The sequence below is a fragment of the Panicum virgatum genome, chromosome 1N (genome assembly GCF_016808335.1).
Source record: "Panicum virgatum strain AP13 chromosome 1N, P.virgatum_v5, whole genome shotgun sequence".
In the NCBI taxonomy this organism is placed as follows: Eukaryota; Viridiplantae; Streptophyta; class Magnoliopsida; order Poales; family Poaceae; genus Panicum; species Panicum virgatum.
This window is the reverse complement of record NC_053145.1, coordinates 19,917,258-19,928,608: the sequence shown is the minus strand read 5'-3', so window position 1 is coordinate 19,928,608 and position 11,351 is coordinate 19,917,258. Positions and strand designations below refer to the sequence as shown.

The 11,351-nt window shown below is 44.5% G+C and overlaps 2 long non-coding RNA genes across 2 annotated transcripts; both read left to right on the top strand.

Moving 5' to 3' along the window:
* The first annotated feature begins 1,797 nt into the window (after positions 1–1,797).
* LOC120654012 lies at positions 1,798–4,304 on the top strand. Its single transcript, XR_005666936.1, has 2 exons — positions 1,798–2,143; positions 2,666–4,304. It is a non-coding gene; the product is annotated as an uncharacterized LOC120654012 (long non-coding RNA).
* An 842-nt stretch (positions 4,305–5,146) lies between these two features.
* Positions 5,147–10,429, top strand: LOC120655468. The gene is made up of 2 exons (XR_005667538.1): positions 5,147–9,913; positions 10,023–10,429. It is a non-coding gene; the product is annotated as an uncharacterized LOC120655468 (long non-coding RNA).
* Positions 10,430–11,351: the final 922 nt, after the last annotated feature.

The following is an 11,351-nucleotide window of genomic DNA, read 5'->3' as shown; positions in this document are numbered from 1 at the left end:
GGAATATAAAATTGCTAAACTAAAATTACCACCATTTAGCACCTGACGTCGCTCGCTCCTCGATCGAATACTCGATGCCTCATTTGTCTCCCTCTTGCTGAAAGCTGGCTGCAGTCCTAGGTTCAAGCGCTCAGCCGCCTAGGTTTAGCCGAAAGAACCGCAGAACAGAAGCGGTAGATGAATAGAATTGATTGATGAAAATTTCATGTGGTGGTGTCTGGTACGACGATTTTGATCTGGAGTTTGATTTTGACTCATTGGTAGCTTGTCGCTCGAGCACAGCTTACCGCATAGAGCGGTCATCGAGGCTTGCAACAAAGAGCATGCCAGTTTAGTCTGCGTCAGAAGACTTATTGCTAAACTCTGACCTATAAGACTAGACTGTGCAGTATAGTGTACGACATAAGGTGCCCTCATGGAAATTGAGGGACCTTGTGCCATCGCACATGCTGCACCCCCCATATGGTTCGAGCCTGCCCCGTGCCTCTTCATGGTCCTCCAAGCGGGCACGAGACATGGTGTGTGGCTCTAGTGGCTGAGGAGAGCCTAGGGCCACTAGGGCCATGGCCCTAGGCGTTGGGTTGTATTTTCTATATTGTAGCTACTGTAGATGTATAGGCCCAGCCCAACTAGCCCATCATCTCTACTGAGTGGCTCTAGGCTTGGCCCAGGCCCAGCTGTGGCTCCTAAGAGCATATTCAACATTGACAAAAAAATAAAGTTCCAAAAAATTAGTTATGGGAGCTGGCTAAAAAAGTTTAATTAAAATACGTCCTCCCCCTCCAACAGTTTCTAAATTTTGGATCCAAAACGCTGCTACCTCATCATTTATACGAATCCACGCTCAATTGTTTTTTGGGTAACAAACCAGCTGCCGTTTTTTATGGGCCAGGCCTGAGACCAAGCCTGTCCACGGATTGACGCCAGGTTCCGGGGAAAGACGGGACGGCGTGGCCAGGAGGGGTTGCTGCCGCCATTGTTACTGGTGGAGTACCCCCGCCGGAGTTGGAGACACGAGGGCATCAAGATAGACCACTGTTAGAGCCATATATTTTCGTTAATTTCCAAAACAAGATTTTGGGATGTACCGCCTCAGTGCCGTATCTGCCTGCGCCGTGACGCCACAGACGAGACTGGCCTGGCGGTTGTGGTGGTGGTGACCGACAAGAGCAGGCGAGACCGAGGGCTGCAGCGCCGCCACGCACGGGTGAATGTTTCCGCCGGCACCGTCGCGGGAAGCGAGACTTTCCACCGTGGATCTGGTTTCCTCGAGATAAGTGCGCAGCTCACTTGCTGCTAAAAGCAAATAAGCAAATATTATAAAAGGCTGTAAGCAAATTGATATCTATGTGAAGAAGGGAGAAATGAAGAGAGAAGGAGATGGACGTCTGGCGATGGACTCGCATGAAGGTGGTAGAGAGAAAATATAGATGCTGCTATTGGTTGAATTCATTAGTGTGTCCAAATAATGAAGAGAGAAGGAGATGGGCGTCTGGCGATGGACTCGCGTGAAGGTGGTAGAGAGAAAATACAGATGTTGCTATTGGTTGAATTCATTAATATGCTCGTCGCTACTGGCTATTTCTACTGCTATCCATTAAATATTACTAGGATCCACCTAAAGCCCGACGTGCCTTGCAACCACATCAATGGGCGAAACCATGAGAGATGCTCTCATCCATCGTTGGTTTTCTGCCTGCTCCACATCAGGCACAATTCCGCCCGCACCTGGTCCAACCTGTCAGGACCATCATCTACTTCATCTCCATCCTGACACTGGGCATCCCATCCGCATGACCGCATTCCCCTCCCCTTCTGGTCTCCCTTCATTTTGCTTTCCGCTCCACAGCCGACCAGCACCCCTCTTGCTGTGCTCGCACTCTCTCCCTTCCACCATCGAAGTCCTGTCTCCAAAGTCTCCCTCAAAAGATTCAACCTGAAGGTTAACTGTAGGAGGCAGATCCTGGGATTCTTCATCAGGAGTAGCACCGTTGAATCCCGGATGCGCCACGCATGGTTGTGGCCAAAGATTAGAAGAGCCTTCTTGAACATCTTGTTCAGGCTGCTTGCTGCAAGGGTTCAGGACGATTTGCGAGCCAAGAGCGATGCGTCTAACATTACTGAATGTGCATTGCTTATTCAGGTGAATCCGTTCAGACTCGTGTTCTGATCTCCTGTTATGTATCTTTTTTATTTTACTTAAATGATAGAGGCCACTGCTTCTGGAATCCCTATTCATGTTAGGTTGGTGCTGTGTTCATGTTAAGCTGGTTACATGTACCTATGTTGATTAATCCGTCATCAGGTTTCGTTGTTGACAAATATGTATGTTTGTCTGTTTTTATTGTAGTTGTGTGCTGAAACGTTGATTTTTATTATGCATGTCTTTGTGTACCTAATAATGCTAAGTTCACGATAAGCAACTGCTTCTAGAATCCTGAGTCATGCTAAGTTGGACAGTTGGTGCTGGGTTTATCTGATCTTATCAATGCATAGTTATAGTAGCACAAGCTGATTGACCTTTATTTTAATTATTAACTCTCCACTTTTGTTGTTGACAAATACGTAAACAAAGATTATTTTTATTGCACTTGTGCGCTGAAATGTTCATTTCATGTCTCTGTCATCATTTTAATGCTCATGGTGCTCCACATTTGTGTGGCAGGTTATTTACGTTGAGTCGTCGCGGATTGCACATTCACTGCGCCCCGCGATGAAACTCCTCGTGTGAAGGCATATGACTGTGAAATAATGTGTAAGATGATATTGGCAGACAAGGCCAAACTCCTCGTGTGAAGGCATACCACTGTGAAATAATTGCGTATAGATGATATTGGCAGACAAGGCCATTAGTTCTGGGTATACTGATAATTCTCAATGGGGATGCAGCCAGGTACGAAGCTTGCATTGACCACAATTGTACAGTTGGTTGCGTCATGTTTTATTTTGCCATGCTATTATCAGCAGTGTAGTAATGCAAACACATGCATGTTTAATTACACGCGTCCCAGGAAATTGAACACACCTCAAACTGCCAGGATGACCACTTCGTCAACAGATGGTCATAACATTGACGGCGGTCATTCCCCTTCACACCATCCCAGTGACCCCGATGCCAGCGACTTAATTCAGACACTTAACACCTTGTCAAATAGACTCTGTGAATTGCTTCATCAGCATTGTGGGAACAAGGTATACCTCCCACCCTACTTTCTGCTATTGGCATCCCCAGCCAGGGGCGGATCCAATGGAGCCCCTCCCCAAGAATTTTCAACCATGAATGAAGAGGAGGAAAAAGAAAAGGAGGAAGAAGAAAAAGTGAGGAGGGAAGAAGAAGAAGGGAAAATTAGCCCCCCTAGATTGAGATTCTAGATCCGCCTCCCCAACTGATTGTTTAATATCTTGTCACTTCCAGATTTTGTGTTATTTTTGCTAGCTTTCTCCCCACTCCCCAGCAAGTATCTGCGCTTAGGTGATACACTGCTGAAAATACAAGGGCTGTTAACCAGCTCAAGATCTCATTGATGATCAAATTCTTCTTGCACAGAAACTTGTTGCTGCAGCAGCCTACAACTACCAAGAAAGTGCTTTAGACAACCGCCAGATGCACAACAGAACCCACACTGTCAGACAACAGAACCCACATTGTCCTTTGCTAATATATAATTTTTGTTAGAATTGGATCCTTGGATTATTTTTTGTTGGTTTCCATCTTACCTCTACAAATTAACTCGATTCAAGAACAACTCCGACTTATTGGCACTCACTACGCTCGCATGTTTCATGATATCTGCCTTCTTTGGGAGATAAAGACGGTACTTATCAAAATATACCACCAATGGCTTGGTTGTTTCTTTCTGTACTGTAAGATTCCTCTATGTAACTGAATTAATTGGGTGTGGTTGTATCTTTCTGAATTCAGGCTGAGCATGGACTGAACCAGGCAGAGTTTATGTACCAACTTCTATCCATGGTTGGAGATGTAGGGGACATTCTTGAGTTGCTGATTAACCTCTTGGAATTTTGGGCCGCCTGTGGTTATGCGACATCAACAAAGCGTCATCTTTTGCGTTCTAGTTGAGCATTTGGTAGTGTGCTGGTACGGTTGCGGATTTGCTTAAAGATACCGTTGTATATTTTTATTTGGTCAACATGGGCTACCTCGGGTCATCTCTAGTAAGACAATGTATTTGGTTATCTATTGCAGGGCAGAACCGGGCAAATCCGTGTCATCTCTAGTAAATACAATTTATTTGGGGGTGTACCCCGTAATAATTTAACTACTGTATCTTGTTTGAACACAAGCAGCAGGTCTGCAAAATTATATGCATCATGCTCACATACCATCTTGGCTAGTATAGGACCTGCATGTAGTTGTACCATCATTGTGTAATTCTACAGTATAAGTAAAATCTGAATTCTACACCATTACAAGACAAGCTGGGCAAACCAGTGCTCGATTTCTGATGATGGTTGGAAAAGATTGACAAGCAAAGAAAATGAGGCCAACCTCTTCCCTCTCTCTGCAAATTTTATCCTGGTGGCGAGTAACAAGTAAAGTTTAGGTGATTAAGTTTATTTAAATGATATTATGCAGCAAGCTCTATGCATTTCTGTTTAGAGTTTAGAAATCAGAACTTGTTGATCAGTTACAGTATTATATTGTTGGTTGTTGTAATCTTCAGAGTATTGTCGTCTGAAAATGAACCTCTATCTATCTAAACAATGTACCCACATAAAAGTGTGATTCTCATTGGCAAGTTGCATTTATATGTTTAAAATGAATAGATCTATTTTCACTTAGTTCGTAAGTTTTAGAGCAGGTTCTGCCATGCAAACTTGTTGGTGTCACTGCTGTTGTGCACAAGGAGAGAGAGACTACCAAGCAATCAAGCAAGCCTGACTATCAGAGCCAACAGAATCCTAAAGAGCTTTATTATCTCCAGCCGATGATTAACTAGAAGGTAGAAGCTACAAACCTAGCCATCGCCAGTTAACCTGTTAGTTATCCTGCGTTGTCTTTCAAGGTGTTGCGAAGGAGCTAGCTAGAGTTGGATTTGCGAACGGACGATCTTTTTAAACTCCCTCAACGCAGGCACAGGCGATCAACAAGTTAAACAATAAACCCCTGAACATATTCTGCTTTCAAGATGATACGATGCTTCAAGAAAAGTAAACCATGGCATAAACGAGTGAAAACTCTTGATGACCACATAAACCCTAGAGCGACATCGACGACAGTTCTACTAGATCACACCCATCTTTCATATCTGGTGGTCAAGCTGCTCCCCCTCCTCCTCCTCCTGCTGCTGCTTATGCAGGAAGCCTCTGCTCTTCCCGCCGTCCGCTCCGCCAGCTCTGTCTTCGCCTCCGTCGCCGCCACGGGCGTCGCGGACGCCGCCCTGGCCCGGTCGGCCGGGCTCGCCCGGTTGTCCTCCCCTGCCGCCGCGACCGCCGCGGCCGCCGCGCTTGCCCGCCTGGCCGACCTTGCCGCCGCATCCTCCGCTCGGCCCACCACGCCGTTTACGCAACAAGGGCGCTGACAACGGGGGACCGCTCGATCCGCCGCGCCCGCCGTCCCCGCCGTCCCCACCGTCGCCGCCGCGGCCTCCGTTGCCTCCGTCGCCGCCGTCGCCGCCACGACCTCCGCGCCCTCCGATGGCGCCATTGCTGGCGGTGCCACCTTTGCCGCCGTCGCCGCCGCGAGCGCCGAACGCGGATCCGCCGCGGCCGCCGGGGCCGCCGCCCTGGCCCGGTTGCCCGGGCTCGCCCGGCTGTCCTCCCCTGCCGCCGCGTCCTCCCCGTCCTCCCCTGCCACCGCGTCCTCCCCTGGTTGCCATTGGTGGTGGGAGGATTAGCCGCCGGCTCAGAGAGGATGAGAAGGGGCAAATATATGGCAGACGCGGTGAGGGTTTGCAGGCGCCAAGACGAAGTGATTTCCATAACACGCCTTCCGTTACAGGCGCGGCATTTCCTTCCGACCCTTCTCCTTCCAATCCTGCGCACTCCCCCCGCCCGCCCGTGTCCGTCCCCGGTAATCCCGCGCCCTTTCCCCATTCATCGCGAGCCGGATGCGCCAAGATCAGCACTAATGTGTGCATATGGATGTTCTTCTACTGGTGCGTCTCCCCTCTCCGCCATTAGCCGTGTGTCCCCTTCTCCCGCTCTCTATTTGTTTTACTTGCTACTGCCGCTGGACACCATGAAGGAGAGGTGGATTTGCAGAAGGTATTTATTTTCTATCTTTTGTAGATTATATAATCAATATGAAAAAGAAAAGCAGCTTCTGATATAAATTTTTTTGTTAAATCACTTGTATCGGATCTACTTTGCCAGGTTTAGAATTTTAGAGCATCTCTAAAAGTTTGCCGTATTCTACTTGGTAAATTTTGTGATTTGCCAACTCTCAAAACTATTTGCCAAGTAAAAAACAATAAGATCTCCAATAGTTTGCTATTTCGGACTTGGCAAAATGAAAAAAAAAGCAATAGCAGCATGCAAGCAAGGGAGAAAACCTTATTTTCGTGGTCAGTACGCAGCATGCAGGGAGAGGATTTGCCAAGCCCTTTCCCAAGTTGCCATATATGCGCGGTGAGGGAGGGTTTTTGTCAAGTTGCCATATTTTGCCAAGTCATTTGACAAACTGTTGGAGGGGTGTTTTAAGAGTTTTTGCCAAAAATTAAGGATACCAACTCCATTTGCCAAACGGTTGGAGATGCTCTTAGATTTGTGAACCATCTACGTATTGTTCTTGGCAATATATTCTTCAGTTGATGGGCAAAAATGACAGATTATTGATGTTGGTGAACAACAATCAAAATTTTTTTTTGTCGATGTGATGTGATGTTCTGACCAAAGCTCGTATCTCATATGTCGGGCATTGCAAACACATGTTGATAATGCACCAATCATTTTATTTCCCCTAAAATGCTTTCTCTCCAAATGACAGAGATAATCAGGAATGGGTCACACACCTATTATATTCATTTGAAAGTTCTCGTAATCTGGTTATTGTTTGGTGATATCCAACATGTTGAATGTACACGTTAAGCTTATTCTTGAGTTCAGGTAAACATGCACACTAATTTTTCTACATTCATCTTGCCTCTCTTGTCAATTTGCAATTCATTCAGTTCAAGGTATGTGTTCCTAAAAATAGAACTGGTGAAGAGGTCTCTCCCACCTACTCTGCCTGCCTTGCTTTAGGTTGCAGGCTAGGTGTTCGATGGTATTCTCCTGGGAAGAGGCAAGCTGTAGAATCAAAGTCTCTTGCTTGCCTGTAGTTAATTTTTCATCATGCTCAATCGATTGACCTATAGGCAATGGACATCGTAGCAAAGATTATTGTTTTGTAAATATTTGTTTCTTCTGCATCATGGAATTACCAACATGCTATATCTAAAATTTCATTTGCTTTCAGAAGTCATCAAGTTGCAGCTAAAGCACTTTAGTTTCGCAAAAACTGATTGGCCGAGCTTCAGTTGGGATGACCAGTCCTTTTTCAGGGGCACCAAAGCTAGCATTGATTTTGGTGTAGTTTTTGTTTTAACTTGAGCTTCAATTTTTGCAAGTTGAACCTGTTCTTCCACGTGTTTGTCAATCTATCCGATTAGGAATGTAGCTAATCAAACAAGCACATTATATCTAATGCATTTGAAGCTTTTGCTTTACATGGTCGAAATTATTGCTTTTAGTCAAATATTTCATGTTCATTCTCATAAACTTTATGTCGACATGTTGGTTTTAAATGACTGGTGCATTATATCTGTAGCTTTGCATAAGGCACTGTTTCACAAAGTTAACTTTTTGTTCAGACCCCTGAATTTAGTGATCTCTACTTCTTGGAGGTGATTCAACAAGAATTCCTCGTTTTTCCAGTTTTGTAGCTCATCACAAATGCAACCAGATTGGCAAGTAGATTGTTTCTGAAATAAGGATCATAATGTCTTAGTAAGGACAACTGATTAAGAGTTGAACTTGAATATTATTAAGACATCATAGCAAATAAGGATTACACCTAGACATTATTAGCATGAAGCCTCAGAATGCAGAACTCAGGTGAAACTCTTTGTGCAGATATCTTTGTTTCTTGGCCATGCTTATGCCATTTTCAGTCTTTTCTTGGTTCCCCATGTCCAGAAGGTAATTATGTGTATAAGGGTTCATTACTTGAGCCAAAATAAGGGAGTAAAATGTAAGCATGAATAAAGCATTTTTGTTCAGAAGTTCAGGTTCAATTGTTGCCATTTTCCTATATCCTTACATTGTCACAAATACGGATTTAGATGTCTGTCATGTCACCTTGTGCTATATCCTATGAAGCTACCCCATTTTATAAACTGATAAGCCTGCTGCATGTCTAAATAAAAAAATTGCCAAATTTCTCAAATTTTCAGCCATAGTGCCAAATTGATGGGAGGAAGAAGAAACATGATAATCTGTCCGATATGAAACTTCCAGAACCAATAAAGGTGCAAAATCGATGGGAGGAAGAAACATGTTAAAAAATATTGTTTCCATTTACACAGTTCGTTTATGGTCTTGGGAGCGGTGTATCTCATAGATTGTTATATCAGGAATATTGTTTTCATTCTCAATTTCGTTAGTTTAGCTAAAATCTTACCCTAAGTTACATTAGCATAGTGTTATAATGTGCTATGATGTCCGCTTGCACAGCTCTAAATATTCATTTTTTATATAACTGAGTTACATTAGCTATTAGTCCACTGTTTCGTGCTGTAGTTGGTGTCATGCGAGAACCGCGCATAGCACGGATGGTAGGAGCTGGTGGCTGGCTTCCTACCGGCCAGCGTTCGAGTCCTGCTCGGCGCTAGTTTCTCACCAAAAAAATCCCCTCGCCTGCTCCATGTGCCAAAGCACAGTTGGGTCCGACCCTGGTCGCTGATCCCCCGATGTGCGTGGATCGCCCATTCTCACGGGTTACGGGCACTGTGTATGGATGGGGCAGGGGTTCGGAGGTTTTCTCGGCCTGTGTGAGAAAGGTCTTCTTTCTTTCGTGAAAATGCCGTGGGGGCGGTCTTTCCCCCCACAGGTCGAGTTTTTTATTTTAATTGGTGTCCTGCGTTCTGCAACAGACGATTCAGTTTTTCAATATATTCAGTTAAAGTGCTTATTAGGTACAGCACTGGAGGCATCTTTCCTGCTACATGGTTGATTCCATAAATGATGATAATCCATTCCGTGGCAACAAGACAAATTATTTGACATGAATGAAAACTTACTAATCATGGTTCATCTATTTGGAATGCCAATATGTTGATTAATTCGGTGTGCCTTTTTTAATCTGCATGTAGAAATTAGTAATCATGGTTCATGTTCGCATTGTTTGGAGGCTGTGGGAGGCATGGGGGAGTTATTATGTTGAGAATCGTCGAGCTGATATATGAGCTAGAAAAAGTCAAGGTGCTAAATGACGTTGGAGAGGAGGAAAAATAGTATGCCTTGTGCTGCCACAGTGAGAAGTGGGCTATTACATGAAAGGATACTACACTCTGCAAGCTCACTTATCTTGTAAGGTTACTACAGATTTTACTTGCTTGTGCCATTTTAAGGAAAAGAAAGTATGGTTTCATGGCTTCATTGCATACCAGTGGGTAAAGATGTGAACCTGTTGTATCTAAATCAGAAGTTGTTTATCAGCGTTTTAGGATTCCTCCATCAAGCTCCTTCAAAGAGTCAAGCACTTCCCGTGGACAGCAATTAATTGCTGTATCTTAGAGCTGATATAGTGGCATGGTTCATGATAAGTTCTGCATCCTGCAATGGAATTTGTGCTTTGTGAATTGTCATGGATTCTACCTATTCTGTTCCTGTACTGCTGGCGGAGGAATTGAGGTATGGTGAAATCCAATACATACACGGCTGCAGCCATGAGCCATGGCGCCCATCACAGGTGAGTAGCTCCTAAGTATGCAAGGCAATGACAATAATTTTCATGGCTGGAAGATCTGACACGAGCCAGGAAATAGTTGATGTAAATTGAGAGATGCAAGATGTGACAGGGTAGAAGATTTTCTTCGGCTTCTGGAACCTGTACTCTGGTTTGTTGATTGCTCATATAATAATGAGGATGAACTGAGAAAACTTGAGTTGCATGTGTACTTGAGGTAATGTTATGTTCGAGGGGCATCAAAACAAGAGGCGAATAACCAAGGCAACAGAAAATTGCTTTTCAGATAACTAGCACTAGAGTTCCTTGTATGTGCTATATTTCTTCTAAAGAAATGTCCTTATCATCTCCTCTGTTTTCATTTGAACTCCGAATCAAATATTGTAATGTGAGCACTCAGGATAAATTGTTCAGCTTTTCCAACTTAACCGAATAGTCAATCATACTACTGTATGCCTACTTGGCTTCGTTTGTATATGCTCTGCGGCTCCTTTAATAGTGATTGACGTTCACACTTAATGTATTCTCGATCTTATACGATTATTAGTTATTATATATTATCATGATTTGTTGTATTTGTTTTAATAATTTTGTCTGTAGCAATTCACGGGCAAGAATCTAGTCTCCTTCCAAAACACGCGCGACGCATTTCCTTCCTCCCCTTCTCCTTCCAATCCTCCCCTCACTGTGCACGACCACGGTGTTCGCAAGGCCGTCGGCGTCTACTGCCAGAAGCTAGCTCCTACACGGACAAGACGACAGCGAGTCCGCCGGCATCCATGGTCAGAAGCCAGCGTGGTTGCCGCTACCGCCTGTGTGCACGGACACGACGACCGAGGCCGCTGATGTCCATGGCCAGAAGCTAGCACGGCCGGGGCCGCGGCCTCCACCACCGCCGGCCTCCATGGACGCGCGAGGCCACCGAAGTCCACAGCCATGATGCCGCCCGCGTCTCCGTGTCCACGGTCCGTATGATGCACTTACACATGACGTGTTTACTGAAATGGCTATGATAGAATTTTTATATTTTTTTCCAGGTAGTTTGATTCTTTAGTTGCGAACAAATCAGGGGGCTACCAGTTTAGTGCCTTCTAGATGCCATATTGTCATAATTGACTAAGTCAGTGTTTAGTTCCCAAACTTTTTTTTACAGTATCTGTCACATCAAATTTTCGGACACATGTATGGAGTATTAAATGCAGTTAAAAATAACTAATTATACAGTTCAGCTGATTAGGCCGAGACGAATCTTTTAAATCTAATTAATTCATAATTAGACATTAATTACCAAATAACAACGAAACACCTCCTAATACTTTGTAATCTGTATAGCTCAGAGCAAGATGGAAGGGCCATAGGCTCGTGTGTCTGAAAAGGATAGCCATTCCAAGAAGCACTACATATACTAGATACATCAGTCCTTACCTTTCGGTATGTATAC